General features: G+C 47.0%; 25 non-coding genes and 1 pseudogene across 25 annotated transcripts; 17 read left to right on the top strand and 9 right to left on the bottom strand.

Moving 5' to 3' along the window:
- The first annotated feature begins 1,744 nt into the window (after positions 1-1,744).
- On the top strand, positions 1,745-1,908 carry LOC138036575 (U1 spliceosomal RNA). Its single transcript, XR_011129994.1, has one exon. It is a non-coding gene; the product is annotated as a U1 spliceosomal RNA (small nuclear RNA).
- Positions 1,909-2,888: 980 nt separating this feature from the next.
- Positions 2,889-3,007, bottom strand: LOC138036579 (5S ribosomal RNA). The gene has a single exon (XR_011129998.1). It is a non-coding gene; the product is annotated as a 5S ribosomal RNA (ribosomal RNA).
- Positions 3,008-3,273: 266 nt separating this feature from the next.
- Positions 3,274-3,464, top strand: LOC138036514 (U2 spliceosomal RNA). The gene has a single exon (XR_011129941.1). It is a non-coding gene; the product is annotated as a U2 spliceosomal RNA (small nuclear RNA).
- A 194-nt stretch (positions 3,465-3,658) lies between these two features.
- LOC138036558 (U1 spliceosomal RNA) lies at positions 3,659-3,822 on the top strand. Its single transcript, XR_011129977.1, has one exon. It is a non-coding gene; the product is annotated as a U1 spliceosomal RNA (small nuclear RNA).
- Positions 3,823-4,805: 983 nt separating this feature from the next.
- LOC138036552 (5S ribosomal RNA) lies at positions 4,806-4,926 on the bottom strand. The gene has a single exon (XR_011129974.1). It is a non-coding gene; the product is annotated as a 5S ribosomal RNA (ribosomal RNA).
- A 269-nt stretch (positions 4,927-5,195) lies between these two features.
- On the top strand, positions 5,196-5,386 carry LOC138036518 (U2 spliceosomal RNA). The gene has a single exon (XR_011129944.1). It is a non-coding gene; the product is annotated as a U2 spliceosomal RNA (small nuclear RNA).
- A 194-nt stretch (positions 5,387-5,580) lies between these two features.
- LOC138036577 (U1 spliceosomal RNA) lies at positions 5,581-5,745 on the top strand. The gene has a single exon (XR_011129996.1). It is a non-coding gene; the product is annotated as a U1 spliceosomal RNA (small nuclear RNA).
- A 981-nt stretch (positions 5,746-6,726) lies between these two features.
- On the bottom strand, positions 6,727-6,846 carry LOC138036550 (5S ribosomal RNA). Its single transcript, XR_011129972.1, has one exon. It is a non-coding gene; the product is annotated as a 5S ribosomal RNA (ribosomal RNA).
- A 267-nt stretch (positions 6,847-7,113) lies between these two features.
- LOC138036532 (U2 spliceosomal RNA) lies at positions 7,114-7,310 on the top strand. Its single transcript, XR_011129956.1, has one exon. It is a non-coding gene; the product is annotated as a U2 spliceosomal RNA (small nuclear RNA).
- A 194-nt stretch (positions 7,311-7,504) lies between these two features.
- On the top strand, positions 7,505-7,668 carry LOC138036562 (U1 spliceosomal RNA). The gene has a single exon (XR_011129981.1). It is a non-coding gene; the product is annotated as a U1 spliceosomal RNA (small nuclear RNA).
- Positions 7,669-8,644: 976 nt separating this feature from the next.
- LOC138036519 (5S ribosomal RNA) lies at positions 8,645-8,763 on the bottom strand. Its single transcript, XR_011129945.1, has one exon. It is a non-coding gene; the product is annotated as a 5S ribosomal RNA (ribosomal RNA).
- A 5,665-nt stretch (positions 8,764-14,428) lies between these two features.
- Positions 14,429-14,605, top strand: LOC138036534 (U2 spliceosomal RNA; annotated as a pseudogene).
- A 194-nt stretch (positions 14,606-14,799) lies between these two features.
- Positions 14,800-14,963, top strand: LOC138036563 (U1 spliceosomal RNA). Its single transcript, XR_011129982.1, has one exon. It is a non-coding gene; the product is annotated as a U1 spliceosomal RNA (small nuclear RNA).
- A 976-nt stretch (positions 14,964-15,939) lies between these two features.
- Positions 15,940-16,058, bottom strand: LOC138036531 (5S ribosomal RNA). Its single transcript, XR_011129955.1, has one exon. It is a non-coding gene; the product is annotated as a 5S ribosomal RNA (ribosomal RNA).
- A 266-nt stretch (positions 16,059-16,324) lies between these two features.
- Positions 16,325-16,518, top strand: LOC138036521 (U2 spliceosomal RNA). The gene has a single exon (XR_011129947.1). It is a non-coding gene; the product is annotated as a U2 spliceosomal RNA (small nuclear RNA).
- A 194-nt stretch (positions 16,519-16,712) lies between these two features.
- Positions 16,713-16,876, top strand: LOC138036564 (U1 spliceosomal RNA). Its single transcript, XR_011129983.1, has one exon. It is a non-coding gene; the product is annotated as a U1 spliceosomal RNA (small nuclear RNA).
- A 985-nt stretch (positions 16,877-17,861) lies between these two features.
- On the bottom strand, positions 17,862-17,980 carry LOC138036535 (5S ribosomal RNA). The gene has a single exon (XR_011129958.1). It is a non-coding gene; the product is annotated as a 5S ribosomal RNA (ribosomal RNA).
- A 268-nt stretch (positions 17,981-18,248) lies between these two features.
- On the top strand, positions 18,249-18,440 carry LOC138036584 (U2 spliceosomal RNA). The gene has a single exon (XR_011130003.1). It is a non-coding gene; the product is annotated as a U2 spliceosomal RNA (small nuclear RNA).
- A 195-nt stretch (positions 18,441-18,635) lies between these two features.
- On the top strand, positions 18,636-18,799 carry LOC138036565 (U1 spliceosomal RNA). Its single transcript, XR_011129984.1, has one exon. It is a non-coding gene; the product is annotated as a U1 spliceosomal RNA (small nuclear RNA).
- Positions 18,800-19,780: 981 nt separating this feature from the next.
- LOC138036536 (5S ribosomal RNA) lies at positions 19,781-19,899 on the bottom strand. The gene has a single exon (XR_011129959.1). It is a non-coding gene; the product is annotated as a 5S ribosomal RNA (ribosomal RNA).
- Positions 19,900-20,169: 270 nt separating this feature from the next.
- Positions 20,170-20,361, top strand: LOC138036520 (U2 spliceosomal RNA). Its single transcript, XR_011129946.1, has one exon. It is a non-coding gene; the product is annotated as a U2 spliceosomal RNA (small nuclear RNA).
- A 194-nt stretch (positions 20,362-20,555) lies between these two features.
- LOC138036566 (U1 spliceosomal RNA) lies at positions 20,556-20,719 on the top strand. Its single transcript, XR_011129985.1, has one exon. It is a non-coding gene; the product is annotated as a U1 spliceosomal RNA (small nuclear RNA).
- Positions 20,720-21,698: 979 nt separating this feature from the next.
- LOC138036537 (5S ribosomal RNA) lies at positions 21,699-21,817 on the bottom strand. The gene has a single exon (XR_011129960.1). It is a non-coding gene; the product is annotated as a 5S ribosomal RNA (ribosomal RNA).
- A 272-nt stretch (positions 21,818-22,089) lies between these two features.
- LOC138036515 (U2 spliceosomal RNA) lies at positions 22,090-22,283 on the top strand. Its single transcript, XR_011129942.1, has one exon. It is a non-coding gene; the product is annotated as a U2 spliceosomal RNA (small nuclear RNA).
- Positions 22,284-22,477: 194 nt separating this feature from the next.
- On the top strand, positions 22,478-22,641 carry LOC138036568 (U1 spliceosomal RNA). Its single transcript, XR_011129987.1, has one exon. It is a non-coding gene; the product is annotated as a U1 spliceosomal RNA (small nuclear RNA).
- A 976-nt stretch (positions 22,642-23,617) lies between these two features.
- Positions 23,618-23,736, bottom strand: LOC138036539 (5S ribosomal RNA). The gene has a single exon (XR_011129961.1). It is a non-coding gene; the product is annotated as a 5S ribosomal RNA (ribosomal RNA).
- Between the last annotated feature and the right edge of the window lie 2,022 nt (positions 23,737-25,758).

The raw sequence follows: 25,758 nt of genomic DNA on the forward strand, positions 1-25,758 counted from the left end.
ATGCGAAGGTTTGTGGTTGGGTGGTTGGAATGGGCGCACTGACTCACCGGTGAACATTACTTGGTCATCGGTGAAGGTGAAGGTGTTGGGGGTTTTTCTGGGTCCGGGTAACTTGGAGGAGGACAATTGGAGGCCGCGTATCACCGCGGTTGAAAATGCTTTGAACTCTTGGCGTCAGCGTTCGTTATCCTATAAGGGCAAGGCACTTGTTATCAATGCCTTGGCCCTTTCCCCGTGTGTGTGGTACGTGGCCTCTTTAATCCATGTTCCCCGGTGGGTCAGTGTCGAATTGAATACGTTAATTTTTAAATTTTTTTGGAGCGGTAAGCGAGACTTGGTCGCTCGTCGTGTTGTGGGTTCAGCCTTCTTGTTTGGGTGGTTTCTCTGTTGTGGATTTTTCAGTGTAAGTAAGGTTATGGCTCTTCATGTTCAGTGGGTTCGTCGTTTTGTTTCTTCTCCGTCTTCTTGGGTCACTTTCATGGTTTTTGGTTTTCTTCTCGGCTTGCCGCTCCTCCGCATCTCGTTTTTTTCTGCTCCGCTTTGTTTTTTCGCCGGATTCTCTGCCTCCGTTTTATCGTTCTCTGTTGACTGCTTGGCGGGCGTGTAAAGGATCCCTTACAGCGTCTTCTTTGGGTATTGGTTTCGGGTATTGATTTTTGTCCTGTTTCTACTATGACCACGAAATCTGCTTATTTGTTTCTTTTGTCCGAGAATGCTGTCTCTCCTCATTGTGAGGAGAAGTTCTTTCCTTTGTTTGGTTCTCTTTATTGGTCTTCTACTTGGCGTCAGCTTTTCTTTTTTTTTTGATTTGGATCGGCCAGTTATTGATTTGTCTTGGAAAATTTCTCATGGGGTCCTTTACACGGCCGAAAGGCTTGCTGGTTTTGGTTATGCTCTTTCCACTGCTTGTTTTTGTTCTGCTCCTGTCGAGTCTCTTCAGCATCTGTTTTTTCACTGTCCTCTGGCGGTCAGTGTTTTGTCCTGGCTTCAGTCTCTTATGTTCTTGGCTTCTCCTCTTTGTCCTTCTCTATCTTGGTTCGTCATGCACTTTTTTGGTTCTCGGCTGATGAGTTGTCTGTGGTTCCACGGGTTTTTGTTTATATGTTGAATGTCTGCAAGTTTTTTGTATTTGGGGGGCTCGGAATGATTTTCGTTTTAGGGGTGTTCGTCCTTCGGCTGTTGATGTTATGGAGCGTGTGAAGTCTCGGGTTCGGTTTAATCTTCCCGTTTGTTTTTTCCGTCGTTTCCGGTCTGACCGCCGTCGTCGTTATTTTGTCCGTCAGTGGGGTGGTCGTGGTGTGGTGGCGTCGTTGCGTAATGATACTCTGGTTGTTCACATTTAGGTGCTGGTTTTGTGTTGCGTGTGCCTGTCCTGGCCTTTTTTTTCGGGGTGAACCAACGCCTTGGCGCTGGGTAAGTCGGTTGACGGGTGGCCCTTTTTTGTGGGTCGCTTTTCACCCTTGTGCTGGGTCGTGCTTGTTTTGGTTTTGTCCAGTTTGTTTTTGAGTCTTTTTTGTCGTTTTGTCGAATTGTCATTTAGGAGTGTAAGTCAGGCGAGGCATCTCCTAGTGCAATTCCTCGTTTGTGTGTTTGTCTTTTGTTACTTGTTGGTAGGGGCGGGGTTCGATTCCCCGGCGAAGTTGGCGTGTTGGTGCACCCCCGTTTGAGGTGAACCGTTGTGTTTGACGGATTCGTCGTTATGTCTGGCGGCCATTGCACTCACCCTACCGGGGTTAAACATAAAAAACTTACCTGACGCGGGAGGCACTGTGATCAGGGAGGCAGTCCTCTCAAGGTGAGGCTCTTTCATTGCACTTCGATTGGGTTGACCCTTGCGATTACCCCAAATGTGGGTAACTCGAGCGTATAATTTCTGGTAGTGGGGACCTGCGTTCGCGCTAGTCCCCGCACCAAACCCCGGTGGCAAAGTTGGCTAATGGGAAGGTTTTGTTGGTAACGTTTCAGGCAGGGCAGGGAAGGAGATGCGGTGGCGGTGTAAGGACTAAGGAAGGTGAGTTGTATTTGTGAAGTCCACTGCTGAAATTGTAGGTGAATGTTCCGTACTTGGTGCACTGAAAAACTGTGATTTCATTTCTCTCATTCTTGGCCGTACAGAGAGGGAGACGACGTTTTTTATTTCAGCCGCATCGATTCCATCGATAGACGAGTGAGACAAGAAAATGCCAGCGGGTCGAGCTCTTATCCTCGTGCATCGTTTTCGAAAACGTAAGTGGATGTGTGTTTGTACTGCTCCATCGCGATAGATTTCTTTTGCGTTGTGTTATGTTGCGTTCTGGAGAGCCCGTTTTGCATTGAGTAACTGAGGACCCGCCAGATCAGTTGGCGTTACATTTCTGTGGCCAACACTTTGTGGTTTCTCTATGTTATCAGTTAATTGGATTGTTATCATAAAAAGTAAATCTTTCATGGTCAGGATAGTGTCTTATCGGCCCTTTGAATACGTACTGTCCGTGTTGAGCAGGGAACAGTAAGACTTTGAAGTGCGCTACGTCACGTAAGTCACGTTTTCGCAAGATCAATGTTGTAGTGTTGTAGCCTTCGTTATATACATATCATCCGGGCTAGGTTAACTTCCATCTAATGCATAACAGTGCATGCATTTTTTACTTGTCGTATCCTGTTCTTTGCTCACACGAAAAGATACGTTTCATGTCATAAACGTTGGATTGATAAGATCTCGCGCGCACGCGCTCCCTTGGGAATACAAGTTCCACTTTCTCGTGTGAACTATTTTGTTTTTTGTCGTATGTCTCATCTTTGACATATCGTTGGCATGTTTGTGTTCAAAAAACCTGGTTTGGAATGTTCTTTCATTGAAAGAAACTGAGATTTTTTGAGATAATCAAGTGTACAGAAGGAAAAAGGGAAGCCTACAACACGGGGTATTCCCAGGCGGTCTCCCATCCAAGTACTAACCCCGCCCGACAGGGCTTAACTTCGGTGATCGGACGAGAACCGGTGTTTTCCCTGTGGTATGGTCGTAGACAAGTAATTTGCCGTGAAAAATTAACTTTGTTATAAGGAAAATGAAAACGAGGTCAGAGCAAGCACAATGTGCATTTGTCCTCTTGCCGTCAACGCAAGTGCCATGCAATGCTGGTGCTGCTGCCCACTGTACAGAGCGATCGTTGTGTGCGCCTCGCTTTCAGGTTGGCTTTGGGCATTCCTTCCTTGGCACGGATTGTAATCGGACCACCATATCTCGTGGCCATGAGACTGGGAGCACCTTGTCCGCCGTGAGCATTTACGGGCATCGCTTCTCGGCCTTTTGGCTAAGATCAAGTGTAGTATCTGTTCTTATCAGCTTAATATCTGATACGCTGCTCATCGAGCAGCTCATATATTAAACTGATTTTTGGAACGGGCCGTGGAAAAGAGGCTTGCCTCGTCCCGGCCACGGGTTGCCTCGGTATAGCACTACCTCCGAGCGTGGCCCACTTCCCTCTGGGGAAGAAATAATCAAGTGAAAGCAGAAAAAGTGACCAAGCAACCAACCTTCACATTCTCTTCTCTTTTCTAGGTAGCATAGCAGCGAGTGGACAGCACGACACGACAGGACGAGGAGCACGTGACCTCCATTACCACATGGTATGCGCAGACAAGTTGCGTTTTGCGGTCCCGGAGAGGCTGAAAAGGCATACTTACCTGACGCGGGAGGCACTGTGATCAGGGAGGCAGTCCTCTCAAGGTGAGGCTCTTTCATTGCACTTCGATTGGGTTGACCCTTGCGATTACCCCAAATGTGGGTAACTCGAGCGTATAATTTCTGGTAGTGGGGACCTGCGTTCGCGCTAGTCCCCCGCACCAAACCCCGGTGGCAAAGTTGGCTAATGGGAAGGTTTGTTGGTAACGTTTCAGGCAGGGCAGGGAAGGAGATGCGGTGGCGGTGTAAGGACTAAGGAAGGTGAGTTGTATTTGTGAAGTCCACTGCTGAAATTGTAGGTGAATGTTTTCCGTACTTGGTGCACTGAAAAACTGTGATTTCATTTCTCTCATTCTTGGCCGTACAGAGAGGAGACGACGTGTTTATTTCAGCCGCATCGATTTCCATCGATAGACGAGTGAGACAAGAAAATGCCAGCGGGTCGAGCTCTTATCCTCGTGCATCGTTTCGAAAACGTAAGTGGATGTGTGTTTGTACTGCTCCATCGCGATAGATTTCTTTTGCGTTTGTGTTATGTTGCGTTCTGGAGAGCCCGTTTTGCATTGAGTAACTGAGGACCCGCCAGATCAGTTGGCGTTACATTTCTGTGGCCAACACTTTGTGGTTTCTCTATGTTATCAGTTAATTGGATTGTTATCATATAAAAAAGTAAATCTTTCATGGTCAGGATAGTGTCTTATCGGCCCTTTGAATACGTACTGTCCGTGTTGAGCAGGGAACAGTAAGACTTTGAAGTGCGCTACGTCACGTAAGTCACGTTTTCGCAAGATCAATGTTGTAGTGTTGTAGCCTTCGTTGTATACATATATCATCCGGGCTAGGTTAACTTCCATCTAATGCATAACAGTGCATGCATTTTTTACTTGTCGTATCCTGTTCTTTGCTCACACGAAAAGATACGTTTCATGTCATAAACGTTGGATTGATAAGATCTCGCGCGCACGCGCTCCCTTGGAATACAAGTTCCACTTTCTCTCGTGAACTATTTTGTTTTTGTCGTATGTCTCATCTTTGACATATCGTTGGCATGTTGTGTTCAAAAAACCTGGTTTGGAATGTTCTTTCATTGAAAGAAACTGAGATTTTTTGAGATAATCAAGTGTACAGAAGGAAAAAGGGAAGCCTACAACACGGGGGTATTCCCAGGCGGTCTCCCATCCAAGTACTAACCCCGCCCGACAGGGCTTAACTTCGGTGATCGGACGAGAACGGTGTTTTTTCCCTGTGGTATGGTCGTAGACAAGTAATTTGCCGTGAAAATTAACTTTTGTTATAAGGGAAAATGAAAACGAGGTCAGAGCAAGCACAATGTGCATTTGTCCTCTTGCCGTCAACGCAAGTGCCATGCAATGCTGGTGCTGCTGCCCACTGTACAAGAGCGATCGTTGTGTGCGCCTCGCTTTTCAGGTTGGCTTTGGGCATTCCTTCCTTGGCACGGATTGTAATCGGACCACCATATCTCGTGGCCATGAGACTGGGAGCACCTTGTCCGCCGTGAGCATTTACGGGCATCGCTTCTCGGCCTTTTGGCTAAGATCAAGTGTAGTATCTGTTCTTATCAGCTTAATATCTGATACGCTGCTCATCGAGCAGCTCATATATTAAACTGATTTTTGGAACTGGGCCGTGGAAAAGAGGCTTGCCTCGTCCCGGCCACGGGTGCCTCGGTATAGCACTACCTCCGAGCGTGGCCCACTTCCCTCTGGGGAAGAAATAATCAAGTGAAAGCAGAAAAAGTGACCAAGCAACCAACCTTCACATTCTCTTCTCTTTTCTAGGTAGCATAGCAGCGAGTGGACAGCACGACACGACAGGACGAGGAGCACGTGACCTCCATTACCACATGGTATGCGCAGACAAGTTGCGTTTTGCGGTCCCGGAGAGGCTGAAAAGGCATACTTACCTGACGCGGGAGGCACTGTGATCAGGGAGGCAGTCCTCTCAAGGTGAGGCTCTTTCATTGCACTTCGATTGGGTTGACCCTTGCGATTACCCCAAATGTGGGGTAACTCGAGCGTATAATTTCTGGTAGTGGGGACCTGCGTTCGCGCTAGTCCCCGCACCAAACCCCGGTGGCAAAGTTGGCTAATGGGAAGGTTTGTTGGTAACGTTTCAGGCAGGGCAGGGAAGGAGATGCGGTGGCGGTGTAAGGACTAAGGAAGGTGAGTTGTATTTGTGAAGTCCACTGCTGAAATTGTAGGTGAATGTTCCGTACTTGGTGCACTGAAAAACTGTGATTTCATTTCTCTCATTCTTGGCCGTACAGAGAGGGAGACGACGTGTTTATTTCAGCCGCATCGATTTCCATCGATAGACGAGTGAGACAAGAAAATGCCAGCGGGTCGAGCTCTTATCCTCGTGCATCGTTTCGAAAACGTAAGTGGATGTGTGTTTGTACTGCTCCATCGCGATAGATTTCTTTTGCGTTGTGTTATGTTGCGTTCTGGAGAGCCCGTTTTGCATTGAGTAACTGAGGACCCGCCAGATCAGTTGGCGTTACATTTCTGTGGCCAACACTTTGTGGTTTCTCTATGTTATCAGTTAATTGGATTGTTATCATAAAAGTAAATCTTTCATGGTCAGGATAGTGTCTTATCGGCCCTTTGAATACGTACTGTCCGTGTTGAGCAGGGAACAGTAAGACTTTGAAGTGCGCTACGTCACGTAAGTCACGTTTTCGCAAGATCAATGTTGTAGTGTTGTAGCCTTCGTTGTATACATATCATCCGGGCTAGGTTAACTTCCATCTAATGCATAACAGTGCATGCATTTTTTACTTGTCGTATCCTGTTCTTTGCTCACACGAAAAGATACGTTTCATGTCATAAACGTTGGATTGATAAGATCTCGCGCGCACGCGCTCCCTTGGGAATACAAGTTCCACTTTCTCGTGTGAACTATTTTGTTTTTGTCGTATGTCGTATGTCTCATCTTTGACATATCGTTGGCATGTTGTGTTCAAAAAACCTGGTTTGGAATGTTCTTTCATTGAAAGAAACTGAGATTTTTTGAGATAATCAAGTGTACAGAAGGAAAAGGGAAGCCTACAACACGGGGTATTCCCAGGCGGTCTCCCATCCAAGTACTAACCCCGCCCGACAGGCTTAACTTCGGTGATCGGACGAGAACCGGTGTTTTCCCTGTGTGGTATGGTCGTAGACAAGTAATTTGCCGTGAAAATTAACTTTGTTATAAGGGAAAATGAAAACGAGGTCAGAGCAAGCACAATGTGCATTTGTCCTCTTGCCGTCAACGCAAGTGCCATGCAATGCTGGTGCTGCTGCCCACTGTACAAGAGCGATCGTTGTGTGCGCCTCGCTTTCAGGTTGGCTTTGGGCATTCCTTCCTTGGCACGGATTGTAATCGGACCACCATATCTCGTGGCCATGAGACTGGGAGCACCTTGTCCGCCGTGAGCATTTACGGGCATCGCTTCTCGGCCTTTTGGCTAAGATCAAGTGTGTAGTATCTGTTCTTATATCAGCTTAATATCTGATACCGCTGCTCATCGAGCAGCTCATATATTAAACTGATTTTTGGAACTGGGCCGTGGAAAAGAGGCTTGCCTCGTCCCGGCCACGGGTTGCCTCGGTATAGCACTACCTCCGAGCGTGGCCCACTTCCCTCTGGGGAAGAAATAATCAAGTGAAAGCAGAAAAAGTGACCAAGCAACCAACCTTCACATTCTCTTCTCTTTTCTAGGTAGCATAGCAGCGAGTGGACAGCACGACACGACAGGACGAGGAGCACGTGACCTCCATTACCACATGGTATGCGCAGACAAGTTGCGTTTTGCGGTCCCGGAGAGGCTGAAAAGGCATACTTACCTGACGCGGGAGGCACTGTGATCAGGGAGGCAGTCCTCTCAAGGTGAGGCTCTTTCATTGCACTTCGATTGGGTTGACCCTTGCGATTACCCCAAATGTGGGTAACTCGAGCGTATAATTTCTGGTAGTGGGGACCTGCGTTCGCGCTAGTCCCCGCACCAAACCCCGGTGGCAAAGTTGGCTAATGGGAAGGTTTGTTGGTAACGTTTCAGGCAGGGCAGGGAAGGAGATGCGGTGGCGGTGTAAGGACTAAGGAAGGTGAGTTGTATTTGTGAAGTCCACTGCTGAAATTGTAGGTGAATGTTCCGTACTTGGTGCACTGAAAAACTGTGATTTCATTTCTCTCATTCTTGGCCGTACAGAGAGGGAGACGACGTGTTTATTTCAGCCGCATCGATTTCCATCGATAGACGAGTGAGACAAGAAAATGCCAGCGGGTCGAGCTCTTATCCTCGTGCATCGTTTCGAAAACGTAAGTGGATGTGTGTTTGTACTGCTCCATCGCGATAGATTTCTTTTGCGTTGTGTTATGTTGCGTTCTGGAGAGCCCGTTTTGCATTGAGTAACTGAGGACCCGCCAGATCAGTTGGCGTTACATTTCTGTGGCCAACACTTTGTGGTTTCTCTATGTTATCAGTTAATTGGATTGTTATCATAAAAAGTAAATCTTTCATGGTCAGGATAGTGTCTTATCGGCCCTTTGAATACGTACTGTCCGTGTTGAGCAGGGAACAGTAAGACTTTGAAGTGCGCTACGTCACGTAAGTCACGTTTTCGCAAGATCAATGTTGTAGTGTTGTAGCCTTCGTTGTATACATATCATCCGGGCTAGGTTAACTTCCATCTAATGCATAACAGTGCATGCATTTTTTACTTGTCGTATCCTGTTCTTTGCTCACACGAAAAGATACGTTTCATGTCATAAACGTTGGATTGATAAGATCTCGCGCGCACGCGCTCCCTTGGGAATACAAGTTCCACTTTCTCGTGTGAACTATTTTGTTTTTGTCGTATGTCTCATCTTTGACATATCGTTGGCATGTTGTGTTCAAAAAACCTGGTTTGGAATGTTCTTTCATTGAAAGAAACTGAGATTTTTTGAGATAATCAAGTGTACAGAAGGAAAAAGGGAAGCCTACAACACGGGGTATTCCCAGGCGGTCTCCCATCCAAGTACTAACCCCGCCCGACAGGGCTTAACTTCGGTGATCGGACGAGAACCGGTGTTTTCCCTGTGGTATGGTCGTAGACAAGTAATTTGCCGTGAAAATTAACTTTGTTATAAGGGAAAATGAAAACGAGGTCAGAGCAAGCACAATGTGCATTTGTCCTCTTGCCGTCAACGCAAGTGCCATGCAATGCTGGTGCTGCTGCCCACTGTACAAGAGCGATCGTTGTGTGCGCCTCGCTTTCAGGTTGGCTTTGGGCATTCCTTCCTTGGCACGGATTGTAATCGGACCACCATATCTCGTGGCCATGAGACTGGGAGCACCTTGTCCGCCGTGAGCATTTACGGGCATCGCTTCTCGGCCTTTTGGCTAAGTCTTTTTGGCCGATGTTTTGTGGGTTCTCCCAGGGCGAAGCCCTACCATTTTGGTAGTAGGTTTTTCGTTCCTTGTGGTATCCTTGCTATTGCGATTCCATGGATGCTGATACTGATACACGTGTTAATTGGGGCGACGCCCCTATGGATCATGTTTCTGAGAATGTTGTTGTGAATCCTTCCTCTGATATTGCTGCTGCCTCATCGAATACTGCTATTTCATATGCTGGTGTCACTGCCGGGTCTGGTGACCCTGTTCCGCTCGTCAATAATGCTCCTGTTCGCAGCCGTTTTGTTCCGTCTACCTTTGAGAGAGAGAATTTTTCTGTTTATAACCGCTTGCCAGAGAGACCGTGTTCTGCCTTTTTTCCGAAACCTGATGGCGACTTTGCTTTAAAGGATCTTTTTGCCGACCTAGAGACCTGCCAGATCCCTTCTGCTGCTGTTCGCTGCGTCCAGTGGGTTTCCCCGCAGCAAGTGTGTGTCACCTTTACCAAAGAAGATTATCGTAACACCTTTCTTCGGGCTTCATCGTTGGTGCCTCGTTTCCTCCGCTCTGGTGCCCCTACATCTTCTGGTAACCCCCGTATCGTCTATGTTGCTGTTTTTGGTGCTCCTTATGAACTTCCTGATTCTGCGCTTCATATGCGTCTTGCTCCCTATGGTACTGTGAAGTTTACTCGACGTAGTAAACACCAGAACTACCCTACGTTGGACAATGGAACTCGGGTCTTTGGTATGGTCCTGTCCAAATCTATCCCTTCCTTTCTTCGTTTTGGCCGGGTTCTGGTCCGTGTCCGTCACGACAATCAGACGCCTACTTGTCGAAAGTGCAACCTTCCCGATCATATGGCTAAGGATTGCCCTAATACCTTTTGCTACAATTGCGAGCGTATTGGTCATATGTTTAAGGAATGCCCTCAGAAGGATTTCTGCTGTGTGTGTCGTGACCAAGGCCATAGGGCTATCGATTGTCAACACTCGTGGCATCGCCGTCCTCGATCTTACCGAGATGCTGACAAGCCAGACGACCCTCCTTCCCAGCCGTCTCCTGACCTTCAACCTGCTGTTCAGCCTTCTAATCGACCTTCGCAGCCTCCTAGCCAACAATCTTCATCCTGCTCTTCCCAATCCTCGTCGCAGTCGTCTTCTCTTTGCAGCCTTCTTCTGAGCACTCGGCCCCTTCGCAGATACAATCTTCCCCTCTCCTTTCTTCTGACCTTTCTCAGTCCCAGAGTATTTTGGCCTCCTATGCGCCCTCTAATCCAGCCTTGGTAGAAGCTGCCTCCGATGCCGAAGTAGCTTATGCTATGGATGTTGCTGATCCTCCGCCTGACTCCCTTCCTGATTACCCTGATGACAACTCTGATCCTGATAATGTTCCTGCCCCTGTCACTGACCCTGTTCCTGATGCTGTTCCTGATCTTGACGTTGATGTTGCTTCTGACGATGCTGATCCTGACCTTGATCCTGATGCCGATTCGCCTTTACAGACCTCTCGCCCGCTGCTTTCTGACCCTGGTGACCATCCTCTCGTCGTTTCAGATGATTCTGACTCAGATGATTATACCCCTGCGCCTGACCTTTTCCCAACTCGTACGTTGGGACGAGCTGTCAAGAGAGGATCCAGCCGGACGCCTGCTAATGTCACTCCAACCATTGTGCCTGTTCGTAAGTCAACGAATCCTTCGCGTGTGCCTACGAAAAAAAGCCGTCCATCATGACCTCTATATTTAATTTAATTTCAATTAATTCACGTGGTTCTAATCGGGCTACTCGGAAAGCTTTGCTTGATTATGTTCGTTTCGGTTTCGGTATTATCTGCATTCAGGAGACTTTAATATCTGATCCTGTTGCCTTTAATTCCCTGGTTGCTGACTGGAGTGGGCCATCTTTTTGGTCCCCTGCTGTTGGTAAACAGGCTGGTGTTATTATTTTGATTTCCGATCGTTTTGATGGTCAAGTTTTATCTTGGCGTAGAGATCATGATGGACGTGTCCTTAGTTTACTCGTTGAGTATAATAATCGTAAGTTTAATATTATTAATATTTATGCGCCCACCCTTTTGACTGACCGAAAAGTGTTTTTCGAGAATCTGCATGCTTTCTGCCTTCCTGCTGATTTTACTATTATTGCCGGTGATTTCAATTGCTATGAATCTGATTTAGATAAATTTGGTGGCAATGTTTCCATTGCAAAATACCTCTCTGACTTTCGTCGTTCACTTTACCTTGAAGATGCTTGGCGCAAATTGCATCCCCGTGTCCGAGCGTGCTCTTGGTTTAATTCTAATTTCTCCATTGGCTCGCGCCTTGACAAATTTTTTGTTTCCCGAAATTTATTCCCTTTGGTTCAGTCCTGTGACATTTCTCCTTGCGCCTTTTCTGATCATGATTTTGTTAATCTTTCTTTAAAATTGGATTCTAATTATGTGCGCGGTCCGGGCTTATGGAAATTTAATTCCTCCCTTTTGAATGATAGCGAATTTTGTCTTTCCTTTGATGCTAAGATTCGCGAGCTCTCCGATTGCGTTGACTATTTTCCGTCAGTCAAATGTTGGTGGGACTTTTTTAAGGACTCTATTCGCTCGGAAATTATTTCCTTTGCTAAGAATAAACGTAGAAGTCTCTCGCATGAGCGCGTCCTTATAACTAATGCAATAATTGGTCTCAAGCGCCGTCTTGTCTGTGGCGACCTTTCGGTCGCCCCTGAAATTTCTCGGCTTGAATCTGAACTGAATGCTCTTACCTTGCGTGTTTTGGAAGGCTCTAAAATCCGTTCTCGCGTCCAGTGGCTTGAGGAGGGCGAGAAGCCTTCACGCTTCTTCTTCAAGTTAGAACGTGAGCGCTTAGACCGTAATAACGTTTCTTCCATTTTGAATGATAATGACATTGAAGTTTTCACTCGGGAGGAGATTGAACGTGCGCACGTGCGCTTTTATTCAAATCTTTTCTCGCAAGAGATTATTGATCCTGTGTGTAAACAATCCTGTTTTGATTCTATTCCTTCTTCGCTTTCTCCTCCTCTGCGCGACTCATGCGAGGGACTTTTAACTTTAGATGAATTGACTATTTCATTAAGGAGCCTTAGCCTAGGAAGGTCACCTGGTTCTGATGGTTTGTCTGTCGAATTTTACTTGCGTTTTTGGGACATTCTGGGCCCCCTTTTACTATCAGTCGCAAACCAATGTTTCCACGACTCTGAACTTTCGGATTCTATGAAAGGAAGCGTTACTCGCCTTATTTATAAGAAGCGTGGGGATATTAAGAATTTGAAAAACTGGAGGCCCATTTCTTTGCTCAATGTGGATTATAAGATTATCTCTAAAGCCATCACAACTCGTCTTTCTTCGGTTATGCATCACATAGTTTCTCCTGATCAATCTTGTTCTGTTCCGGGTCGTTCAATCTTCTCTAATGTGACGTTGTTGCGCGATGTTCTTAGCCACATTGAGCAAACAAATGAGTCTGCTATTTTGATTAGTTTAGATCAAGAAAAGGCCTTCGACCGAGTCGATCGCGTCTTCCTTCTAGAGCTGCTTAATGTTTACGGTTTTGGTTCTGATTTTTGTCGCTGGATTAGTACCTTTTATAATGGTGCTTGCATGCGTATCATCCTTAACGATTGGCTTACTGAGAGTATCCCCCTTGAACGGGGCGTCCGTCAGGGGGATCCTCTCTCTCCTCTACTTTATGTTTTATGTGTAGAAGTTCTTGCTAACCTGATCCGTAGATCTCCTGAGATTGAGGGGTTTTTACTTCCTGGTGCAAGGGGTTTGCAGGCCAAGGTTCGCCTTTATGCTGATGACACTACTGCTGTTTTGAAAGACCTTTTCTCTCTAAATAAGCTTTTTGATTGTGTTAGTGTTTACGAACGTGGTTCTGGAGCTAAACTAAATAAGTCGAAAACGGAGGCCATGTGGCTCGGTGCTTGGCGTTCTCGGACTGACGAACCCCTTGGACTTACTTGGGTCAAGAAAATGAAAATTCTTGGGGTCTTTTTTGGTACTATCCCTGTTGAGAATGATAATTGGCAGCCTAAGCTAAACAAATTAGAGAAGTCCCTCAATCTTTGGAGATCTCGTTCTCTGTCCTTCCTAGGCAAGGCTCTCCTTATTAACACTTTAGGGCTAAGTAAGCTGATGTATCTAGCTAGGGTTTTGCTTCCCCCTGCCTGGGTCCTTTCCCGTATCAATAGTTTCATCTGGCCTTTTCTTTGGGGTTGTAAAATTGAGACGGTTGCTCGTAATACTTTATATTTAAGCGCTGCGCAAGGAGGTATAGGTATTATTAACTTTAGTGTTAAGTGCCTTGCCTTGCAGTTAGCGGGGATGGCTTTTACTTTGGACTCGCCTCACGATTCTAGTTTTTATCTTTGTAAATATTTTGTTGGTAGACGTTTGTCTTCTCTTCGCCCCCAGTGGAATTGTTTGCGCGATAATTTTGCCCCTTCTGCCTGCTTTCCGTCTCCTTTTTACGCCCGCTGTCTCGAAACTCTTTTATCCGTTGGTAATTGCGACTTAACTTCTAAGCGTCTATATTTGAAACTACTTTCCTCGAATTCCTCTTCCCCTATCTTGCATAGAGTTTGGACCCAGGTTTGTGGCTCTTCTTTTTCACTCAATGATCATTGGTCTCTCGTTCGAGATTCTCTTACCGAAAATCCTAAAAATGATCTCTTGTGGCTAATCGCTCTCCGCGGTGTTAAGGTTCGCGATTCCCTTGCTAATTGGGGATATATTAACTCGGCTTTCTGTGCTTCTTGCCCTAGACGAGAGACTATAGATCATTGTTTTTTGCATTGCCCTCGGGTTAAGCGGGTTTGGTCCCGTTTTTCCCCAATTTTAGATCGTGTGCTAGGCTTTCGGCTTACCTTAAATGTCCCTTTCGTGTTCTTTTTTATTTGGCCCCCTCTCGTTACAAAGAGGGCTCGCATTGCGCGCCACATTATCAAGACCATTCTCTACGGTGTTTGGCTTTTTCGCAATAAGGCCACCTTTTATAACGGTAAAGAAGATCATCGGGCTATTATCCGTTTTGTTTCTGGCGATCTCCGTAGTCGAATTAAGCTCGATCACTTTCGCCTTTCAGACAGTCGCTTTTCTTCTTTGTGGTCTCTCCCAGGCTTTTGCACCGTAGAGAACGGTCTTCCTAGCGTTACTATTTAGGCGTACATTTAATTCTCGTTTTGCTTTGTCCGCGCGCTGTTTGCGGTGCCTGTAATCCGGGGCTCTCTTTAAGGAACTTGCGCAGTTCATGGACTTTATCGTTAGGGCCCCTGGCCCTTACGGCTAGCTGCTTACTCCGGCTTTGTAACTCTGTAGACTTTTTTGTATTCCTGAATATGTAATTGCTCCATTTTTATTTGTGAATAAACGCTCTTTTGAAAAAAAAAAATCTGTTCTTATCAGCTTAATATCTGATACGCTGCTCATCGAGCAGCTCATATATTAAACTGATTTTTGGAACTGGGCCGTGGAAAAGAGGCTTGCCTCGTCCCGGCCACGGGTTGCCTCGGTATAGCACTACCTCCGAGCGTGGCCCACTTCCCTCTGGGGAAGAAATAATCAAGTGAAAGCAGAAAAAGTGACCAAGCAACCAACCTTCACATTCTCTTCTCTTTTCTAGGTAGCATAGCAGCGAGTGGACAGCACGACACGACAGGACGAGGAGCACGTGACCTCCATTACCACATGGTATGCGCAGACAAGTTGCGTTTTGCGGTCCCGGAGAGGCTGAAAAGGCATACTTACCTGACGCGGGAGGCACTGTGATCAGGGAGGCAGTCCTCTCAAGGTGAGGCTCTTTCATTGCACTTCGATTGGGTTGACCCTTGCGATTACCCCAAATGTGGGTAACTCGAGCGTATAATTTCTGGTAGTGGGGACCTGCGTTCGCGCTAGTCCCCGCACCAAACCCCGGTGGCAAAGTTGGCTAATGGGAAGGTTTGTTGGTAACGTTTCAGGCAGGGCAGGGAAGGAGATGCGGTGGCGGTGTAAGGACTAAGGAAGGTGAGTTGTATTTGTGAAGTCCACTGCTGAAATTGTAGGTGAATGTTCCGTACTTGGTGCACTGAAAAACTGTGATTTCATTTCTCTCATTCTTGGCCGTACAGAGAGGGAGACGACGTGTTTATTTCAGCCGCATCGATTTCCATCGATAGACGAGTGAGACAAGAAAATGCCAGCGGGTCGAGCTCTTATCCTCGTGCATCGTTTCGAAAACGTAAGTGGATGTGTGTTTGTACTGCTCCATCGCGATAGATTTATTTTGCGTTGTGTTATGTTGCGTTCTGGAGAGCCCGTTTTGCATTGAGTAACTGAGGACCCGCCAGATCAGTTGGCGTTACATTTCTGTGGCCAACACTTTGTGGTTTCTCTATGTTATCAGTTAATTGGATTGTTATCATAAAAAGTAAATCTTTCATGGTCAGGATAGTGTCTTATCGGCCCTTTGAATACGTACTGTCCGTGTTGAGCAGGGAACAGTAAGACTTTGAAGTGCGCTACGTCACGTAAGTCACGTTTTCGCAAGATCAATGTTGTAGTGTTGTAGCCTTCGTTGTATACATATCATCCGGGCTAGGTTAACTTCCATCTAATGCATAACAGTGCATGCATTTTTTACTTGTCGTATCCTGTTCTTTGCTCACACGAAAAGATACGTTTCATGTCATAAACGTTGGATTGATAAGATCTCGCGCGCACGCGCTCCCTTGGGAATACAAGTTCCACTTTCTCGTGTGAACTATTTTGTTTTTGTCGTATGTCTCATCTTTGACATATCGTTGGCATGTTGTGTTCAAAAAACCTGGTTTGGAATGTTCTTTCATTGAAAGAAACTGAGATTTTTTGAGATAATCAAGTGTACAGAAGGAAAAAGGGAAGCCTACAACACGGGGTATTCCCAGGCGGTCTCCCATCCAAGTACTAACCCCGCCCGACAGGGCTTAACTTCGGTGATCGGACGAGAACCGGTGTTTTCCCTGTGGTATGGTCGTAGACAAGTAATTTGCCGTGAAAATTAACTTTGTTATAAGGGAAAATGAAAACGAGGTCAGAGCAAGCACAATGTGCATTTGTCCTCTTGCCGTCAACGCAAGTGCCATGCAATGCTGGTGCTGCTGCCCACTGTACAAGAGCGATCGTTGTGTGCGCCTCGCTTTCAGGTTGGCTTTGGGCATTCCTTCCTTGGCACGGATTGTAATCGGACCACCATATCTCGTGGCCATGAGACTGGGAGCACCTTGTCCGCCGTGAGCATTTACGGGCATCCTTCTCGGCCTTTTGGCTAAGATCAAGTGTAGTATCTGTTCTTATCAGCTTAATATCTGATACGCTGCTCATCGAGCAGCTCATATATTAAACTGATTTTTGGAACTGGGCCGTGTGGAAAAGAGGCTTGCCTCGTCCCGGCCACGGGTTGCCTCGGTATAGCACTACCTCCGAGCGTGGCCCACTTCCCTCTGGGGAAGAAATAATCAAGTGAAAGCAGAAAAAGTGACCAAGCAACCAACCTTCACATTCTCTTCTCTTTTCTAGGTAGCATAGCAGCGAGTGGACAGCACGACACGACAGGACGAGGAGCACGTGACCTCCATTACCACATGGTATGCGCAGACAAGTTGCGTTTTGCGGTCCCGGAGAGGCTGAAAAGGCATACTTACCTGACGCGGGAGGCACTGTGATCAGGGAGGCAGTCCTCTCAAGGTGAGGCTCTTTCATTGCACTTCGATTGGGTTGACCCTTGCGATTACCCCAAATGTGGGTAACTCGAGCGTATAATTTCTGGTAGTGGGGACCTGCGTTCGCGCTAGTCCCCGCACCAAACCCCGGGTGGCAAAGTTGGCTAATGGGAAGGTTTGTTGGTAACGTTCAGGCAGGGCAGGGAAGGAGATGCGGTGGCGGTGTAAGGACTAAGGAAGTAAGTGAGTTGTATTTGTGAAGTCCACTGCTGAAATTGTAGGTGAATGTTCCGTACTTGGTGCACTGAAAAAACTGTGATTTCATTTCTCTCATTCTTGGCCGTACAGAGAGGGAGAGACGACGTGTTTATTTCAGCCGCATCGATTTCCATCGATAGACGAGTGAGACAAGAAAATGCCAGCGGGTCGAGCTCTTATCCTCGTGCATCGTTTCGAAAACGTAAGTGGATGTGTGTTTGTACTGCTCCATCGCGATAGATTTCTTTTGCGTTGTGTTATGTTGCGTTCTGGAGAGCCCGTTTTGCATGGAGTAACTGAGGACCCGCCAGATCAGTTGGCGTTACATTTCTGTGGCCAACACTTTGTGGTTTCTCTATGTTATCAGTTAATTGGATTGTTATCATAAAAAGTAAATCTTTCATGGTCAGGATAGTGTCTTATCGGCCCTTTGAATACGTACTGTCCCGTGTTGAGCAGGGAACAGTAAGACTTTGAAGTGCGCTACGTCACGTAAGTCACGTTTTCGCAAGATCAATGTTGTAGTGTTGTAGCCTTCGTTGTATACATATCATCCGGGCTAGGTTAACTTCCATCTAATGCATAACAGTGCATGCATTTTTTACTTGTCGTATCCTGTTCTTTGCTCACACGAAAAGATACGTTTCATGTCATAAAACGTTGGATTGATAAGATCTCGCGCGCACGCGCTCCCTTGGGAATACAAGTTCCACTTTCTCGTGTGAACTATTTGTTTTTGTCGTATGTCTCATCTTTGACATATCGTTGGCATGTTGTGTTCAAAAAACCTGGTTTGGAATGTTCTTTCATTGAAAGAAACTGAGATTTTTTGAGATAATCAAGTGTACAGAAGGAAAAAAGGGGAAGCCTACAACACGGGGTATTCCCAGGCGGTCTCCCATCCAAGTACTAACCCCGCCCGACAGGGCTTAACTTCGGTGATCGGACGAGAACCGGTGTTTTCCCTGTGGTATGGTCGTAGACAAGTAATTTGCCGTGAAAATTAACTTTGTTATAAGGGAAAATGAAAACGAGGTCAGAGCAAGCACAATGTGCATTTGTCCTCTTGCCGTCAACGCAAGTGCCATGCAATGCTGGTGCTGCTGCCCACTGTACAAGAGCGATCGTTGTGTGCGCCTCGCTTTCAGGGTTGGCTTTGGGCATTCCTTCCTTGGCACGGATTGTAATCGGACCACCATATCTCGTGGCCATGAGACTGGGAGCACCTTGTCCGCCGTGAGCATTTACGGGCATCGCTTCTCGGCCTTTTGGCTAAGATCAAGTGTAGTATCTGTTCTTATCAGCTTAATATCTGATACGCTGCTCATCGAGCAGCTCATATATTAAACTGATTTTTGGAACTGGGCCGTGGAAAAGAGGCTTGCCTCGTCCCGGCCACGGGTTGCCTCGGTATAGCACTACCTCCGAGCGTGGCCCACTTCCCTCTGGGGAAGAAATAATCAAGTGAAAGCAGAAAAAAGTGACCAAGCAACCAACCTTCACATTCTCTTCTCTTTTCTAGGTAGCATAGCAGCGAGTGGACAGCACGACACGACAGGACGAGGAGCACGTGACCTCCATTACCACATGGTATGCGCAGACAAGTTGCGTTTTGCGGTCCCGGAGAGGCTGAAAAGGCATACTTACCTGACGCGGGAGGCACTGTGATCAGGGAGGCAGTCCTCTCAAGGTGAGGCTCTTTCATTGCACTTCGATTGGGTTGACCCTTGCGATTACCCCAAATGTGGGTAACTCGAGCGTATAATTTCTGGTAGTGGGGACCTGCGTTCGCGCTAGTCCCCGCACCAAACCCCGGTGGCAAAGTTGGCTAATGGAAGGTTTGTTGGTAACGTTTCAGGCAGGGCAGGGAAGGAGATGCGGTGGCGGTGTAAGGACTAAGGAAGGTGAGTTTGTATTTGTGAAGTCCACTGCTGAAATTGTAGGTGAATGTTCCGACTTGGTGCACTGAAAAACTGTGATTTCATTTCTCTCATTCTTGGCCGTACAGAGAGGGAGACGACGTGTTTATTTCAGCCGCATCGATTTCCATCGATAGACGAGTGAGACAAGAAAATGCCAGCGGGTCGAGCTCTTATCCTCGTGCATCGTTTCGAAAACGTAAGTGGATGTGTGTTTGTACTGCTCCATCGCGATAGATTTCTTTTGCGTTGTGTTATGTTGCGTTCTGGAGAGCCCGTTTTGCATTGAGTAACTGAGGACCCGCGCCAGATCAGTTGGCGTTACATTTCTGTGGCCAACACTTTGTGGTTTCTCTATGTTATCAGTTAATTGGATTGTTATCATAAAAAAGTAAATCTTTTCATGGTCAGGATAGTGTGTCTTATCGGCCCTTGAATACGTACTGTCCGTGTTGAGCAGGGAACAGTAAGACTTTGAAGTGCGCTACGTCACGTAAGTCACGTTTTCGCAAGATCAATGTTGTAGTGTTGTAGCCTTCGTTGTATACATATCATCCGGGCTAGGTTAACTTCCATCTAATGCATAACAGTGCATGCATTTTTTACTTGTCGTATCCTGTTCTTTGCTCACACGAAAAGATACGTTTCATGTCATAAACGTTGGATTGATAAGATCTCGCGCGCGCACGCGCTCCCTTGGGAATACAAGTTCCACTTTCTCGTGTGAACTATTTGTTTTTGTCGTATGTCTCATCTTTGACATATCGTTGGCATGTTGTGTTCAAAAAACCTGGTTTGGAATGTTCTTTCATTGAAAGAAACTGAGATTTTTTGAGATAATCAAGTGTACAGAAGGAAAAAGGGAAGCCTACAACACGGGGTATTCCCAGGCGGTCTCCCATCCAAGTACTAACCCCGCCCGACAGGGCTTAACTTCGGTGATCGGACGAGAACCGGTGTTTTCCCTGTGGTATGGTCGTAGACAAGTAATTTGCCGTGAAAATTAACTTTGTTATAAGGGAAAATGAAAACGAGGTCAGAGCAAGCACAATGTGCATTTGTCCTCTTGCCGTCAACGCAAGTGCCATGCAATGCTGGTGCTGCTGCTGCCCACTGTACAAGAGCGATCGTTGTGTGCGCCTCGCTTTCAGGTTGGCTTTGGGCATTCCTTCCTTGGCACGGATTGTAATCGGACCACCATATCTCGTGGCCATGAGACTGGGAGCACCTTGTCCGCCGTGAGCATTTACGGGCATCGCTTCTCGGCCTTTTGGCTAAGATCAAGTGTAGTATCTGTTCTTATCAGCTTAATATCTGATACGCTGCTCATCGAGCAGCTCATATATTAAACTGATTTTTGGGAACTGGGCCGTGGAAAAGAGGCTTGCCTCGTCCGGCCACGGGTTGCCTCGGTATAGCACTACCTCCGAGCGTGGCCCACTTCCCTCTGGGGAAGAAATAATCAAGTGAAAGCAGAAAAAGTGACCAAGCAACCAACCTTCACATTCTCTTCTCTTTTCTAGGTAGCATAGCAGCGAGTGGACAGCACGACACGACAGGACGAGGAGCACGTGACCTCACATTACCACATGGTATGCGCAGACAAGTTGCGTTTTGCGGTCCCGAGAGGCTGAAAAGGCATACTTACCTGACGCGGGAGGCACTGTGATCAGGGAGGCAGTCCTCTCAAGGTGAGGCTCTTTCATTGCACTTCGATTGGGTTGACCCTTGCGATTACCCCAAATGTGGGTAACTCGAGCGTATAATTTCTGGTAGTGGGGACCTGCGTTCGCGCTAGTCCCCGCACCAAACCCCGGTGGCAAAGTTGGCTAATGGGAAGGTTGTTGTGGTAACGTTTCAGGCAGGGCAGGGAAGGAGATGCGGTGGCGGTGTAAGGACTAAGGAAGGTGAGTTGTATTTGTGAAGTCCACTGCTGAAATTGTAGGTGAATGTTCCGTACTTGGTGCACTGAAAAACTGTGATTTCATTTCTCTCATTCTTGGCCGTTACAGAGAGGGAGACGACGTGTTTATTTCAGCCGCATCGATTTCCATCGATAGACGAGTGAGACAAGAAAATGCCAGCGGGTCGAGCTCTTATCCTCGTGCATCGTTTCGAAAACGTAAGTGGATGTGTGTTTGTACTGCTCCATCGCGATAGATTTTTTTGCGTTGTGTTATGTTGCGTTCTGGAGAGCCCGTTTTGCATTGAGTAACTGAGGACCCGCCAGATCAGTTGGCGTTACATTTCTGTGGCCAACACTTTGTGGTTTCTCTATGTTATCAGTTAATTGGATTGTTATCATAAAAAGTAAATCTTTCATGGTCAGGATAGTGTCTTATCGGCCCTTTGAATACGTACTGTCCGTGTTGAGCAGGGAACAGTAAGACTTTGAAGTGCGCTACGTCACGTAAGTCACGTTTTCGCAAGATCAATGTTGTAGTGTGTTGTAGCCTTCGTTGTATACATATCATCCGGGCTAGGTTAACTTCCATCTAATGCATAACAGTGCATGCATTTTTTACTTGTCGTATCCTGTTCTTTGCTCACACGAAAAGATACGTTCATGTCATAAACGTTGGATTGATAAGATCTCGCGCGCACGCGCTCCCTTGGGAATACAAGTTCCACTTTCTCGTGTGAACTATTTTGTTTTTGTCGTATGTCTCATCTTTGACATATCGTTGGCATGTTGTGTTCAAAAAACCTGGTTTGGAATGTTCTTTCATTGAAAGAAACTGAGATTTTTTTGAGATAATCAAGTGTACAGAAGGAAAAAGGGAAGCCTACAACACGGGGTATTCCCAGGCGGTCTCCCATCCAAGTACTAACCCCGCCCGACAGGGCTTAACTTCGGTGATCGGACGAGAACCGGTGTTTTCCCTGTGGTATGGTCGTAGACAAGTAATTTGCCGTGAAAATTAACTTTGTTATAAGGGAAAATGAAAAACGAGGTCAGAGCAAGCACAAATGTGCATTTGTCCTCTTGCCGTCAACGCAAGTGCCATGCAATGCTGGTGCTGCTGCCCACTGTACAAGAGCGATCGTTGTTGTGTGCGCCTCGCTTTCAGGTTGGCTTTGGGCATTCCTTCCTTGGCACGGATTGTAATCGGACCACCATATCTCGTGGCCATGAGACTGGGAGCACCTTGTCCGCCGTGAGCATTTACGGGCATCGCTTCTCGGCCTTTTGGCTAAGATCAAGTGTAGTATCTGTTCTTATCAGCTTAATATCTGATACGCGCTGCTCATCGAGCAGCTCATATATTAAACTGATTTTTGGAACTGGGCCGTGGAAAAGAGGCTTGCCTCGTCCCGGCCACGGGTTGCCTCGGTATAGCACTACCTCCGAGCGTGGCCCACTTCCCTCTGGGGAAGAAATAATCAAGTGAAAGCAGAAAAAGTGACCAAGCAACCAACCTTCACATTCTCTTCTCTTTTCTAGGTAGCATAGCAGCGAGTGGACAGCACGACACGACAGGACGAGGAGCACGTGACCTCCATTACCACATGGTATGCGCAGACAAGTTGCGTTTTGCGGTCCCGGAGAGGCTGAAAAGGCATACTTACCTGACGCGGGAGGCACTGTGATCAGGGAGGCAGTCCTCTCAAGGTGAGGCTCTTTCATTGCACTTCGATTGGGTTGACCCTTGCGATTACCCCAAATGTGGGTAACTCGAGCGTATAATTTCTGGTAGTGGGGACCTGCGTTCGCGCTAGTCCCCGCACCAAACCCCGGTGGCAAAGTTGGCTAATGGGAAGGTTTGTTGGTAACGTTTCAGGCAGGGCAGGGAAGGAGATGCGGTGGCGGTGTAAGGACTAAGGAAGGTGAGTTGTATTTGTGAAGTCCACTGCTGAAATTGTAGGTGAATGTTCCGTACTTGGTGCACTGAAAAACTGTGATTTCATTTCTCTCATTCTTGGCCGTACAGAGAGGGAGACGACGTGTTTATTTCAGCCGCATCGATTTCCATCGATAGACGAGTGAGACAAGAAAATGCCAGCGGGTCGAGCTCTTATCCTCGTGCATCGTTTCGAAAACGTAAGTGGATGTGTGTTTGTACTGCTCCATCGCGATAGATTTATTTTGCGTTGTGTTATGTTGCGTTCTGGAGAGCCCGTTTTGCATTGAGTAACTGAGGACCCGCCAGATCAGTTGGCGTTACATTTCTGTGGCCAACACTTTGTGGTTTCTCTATGTTATCAGTTAATTGGATTGTTATCATAAAAAGTAAATCTTTCATGGTCAGGATAGTGTCTTATCGGCCCTTTGAATACGTACTGTCCGTGTTGAGCAGGGAACAGTAAGACTTTGAAGTGCGCTACGTCACGTAAGTCACGTTTTCGCAAGATCAATGTTGTAGTGTTGTAGCCTTCGTTGTATACATATCATCCGGGCTAGGTTAACTTCCATCTAATGCATAACAGTGCATGCATTTTTTACTTGTCGTATCCTGTTCTTTGCTCACACGAAAAGATACGTTTCATGTCATAAACGTTGGATTGATAAGGTCTCGCGCGCACGCGCTCCCTTGGGAATACAAGTTCCACTTTCTCGTGTGAACTATTTTGTTTTTGTCGTATGTCTCATCTTTGACATATCGTTGGCATGTTGTGTTCAAAAAACCTGGTTTGGAATGTTCTTTCATTGAAAGAAACTGAGATTTTTTGAGATAATCAAGTGTACAGAAGGAAAAAGGGAAGCCTACAACACGGGGTATTCCCAGGCGGTCTCCCATCCAAGTACTAACCCCGCCCGACAGGGCTTAACTTCGGTGATCGGACGAGAACCGGTGTTTTCCCTGTGGTATGGTCGTAGACAAGTAATTTGCCGTGAAAATTAACTTTGTTATAAGGGAAAATGAAAACGAGGTCAGAGCAAGCACAATGTGCATTTGTCCTCTTGCCGTCAACGCAAGTGCCATGCAATGCTGGTGCTGCTGCCCACTGTACAAGAGCGATCGTTGTGTGCGCCTCGCTTTCAGGTTGGCTTTGGGCATTCCTTCCTTGGCACGGATTGTAATCGGACCACCATATCTCGTGGCCATGAGACTGGGAGCACCTTGTCCGCCGTGAGCATTTACGGGCATCTGCCAAAAGTACTGAGATTCTGTTAAAAAATTACAAAATGTTAAAAACCACCAAGTGGTGGCACTTTATGTAAAGTGGCTGAGAATACAGGTGTGCGTCGTAAGGGGTACTGTTTGCTAGTGGTGGTACCGACAGTCTTGTTTCTTCGGGTGTTTCCTCCATCCTCCCAATCTGTTGAACCTTTGGAGGTGGAAATGGTTGAGGTATCCACTCCTCGTAAACGCGGTTGTGATTCCGTTGAGAACCTCCTCTGATAGCTCTTCTGTTACTCCTTCCCGGAAGGCTCTTACAAAGGTGGCTAAGAAGAGCGGAGCTGCGCCCTCTTCTACTAAATCGAAGACTCGTGCTTCAGCTGATACTGTCAAGTCTGCGAAGCACGAAGGTTTGCCTGATGTGTCGTTTTCCCTCCCCCAACGCAAAGCACGTACATAGTTACTCTTTTACTGTACTCCATTATGGCTCTGTCAGTTGTCTCAATTAACGTCAACGGTCTGCGAGACCAGTCTAAGCGAGCTGGGTTTGTACAGTGGCTTCATTCCTTGCCTGTTGTTTCCTGATGTAGTGTGCCTCCAAGAGGCCCACTGCATCTCCCTCAGTGAGTGTCAGTCCTGGTTTCCAGTCATCTGGTCTTTCCGTTGTGGTGTCTCCGGCTCTAATAAGTCCTTGTGGTTGTATGTTTTTGTTTTCGTCCAGTGTTGTCCCTTGTTAAATCTCTTCCTCTGATAGTTGTGGTCGGTTTTTGTTATGTGAGTTTTCTTTGCGTGGCGCTGTGTTCAGGGTTGCTTGCATTTATGCTCCCAATCGTAACCCTGATCGTGATGCCTTCCTGGACGGGGTCTCTTCCCGATTAGACCCTTCAGTTCCCACCCTCCTCGCCGGCGATTTTAATACCGTCTTTGATCGCGCTGCTGACCGTGTGGGCTCCGTGGTCGGTGATACCTCGCGTGAGAGTGTTGTTGCCCTTGGTCGTCTTTTTGACGATGTCTGTTGTATTGATATTTGGAGATACCTCCATCCGTCTTCCTCCGCCTTTACCTGGACTAAGGCGGATGGCTCTATCTCCTCCCGTATAGATCTAATTGGGTGCCCTTATGTCTGGGTTGCGTCTCTGTCTCTGTTTGTGAAATTCTTCCGTGTCCGTTTTCAGACCATTGTGCTGTGTCCTGCTCTCTTACTGTTCCTGACGTTATTCCTCCTGGTCCGGGGCTTTGGAAGCTTAATACCTCAGTCCTGGAGGAGGAGGAGTACTGGTCTGTCGCCTTATTTCTGACTTTTGGGCCGATTGGAAGGACTGTAAGCTCTGTTTTTCCTCTCTTTCCAAGTGGTGGGATTCCGGTAAAGCAAAGATCGAAGGGCATTACGGTATCTTACTGTGTGCGCCGGTCGCAGAAAGAATCTTGGTCACGCGATTTGTTGGCTAGTTGGCGGCACACCTCAAGGCACGGCTTGATGCTGGTTGCCTGTCTGTTTTAGGTGTTTATCGATCCACCCTTGAACAGCTTTCCGCCTATGACATCAGGGCTGCTCAAGGTGCCCAAGTACGGTCACGTGTGTCCGATGGGTTGAGGAGGGCGAAGTCTCATCGGCGTACTTTTTTCGTTTAGAGAAGAAACGGTCTGCTGACCGGTGGGTTTCTGCGCTTCGGAACCCTGATGGGTCCATTGTTTCAACACCTTCTGATCTGTGTTCTTCGTTCGCCACTTTCTACTCCTCTCTTTTTTTACTGCCTGTCCTACGGATTCCGCCGCTCAA

This window comes from Montipora capricornis, unplaced genomic scaffold (assembly GCF_036669925.1).
Source record: "Montipora capricornis isolate CH-2021 unplaced genomic scaffold, ASM3666992v2 scaffold_488, whole genome shotgun sequence".
In the NCBI taxonomy this organism is placed as follows: domain Eukaryota; kingdom Metazoa; phylum Cnidaria; class Anthozoa; order Scleractinia; family Acroporidae; genus Montipora; species Montipora capricornis.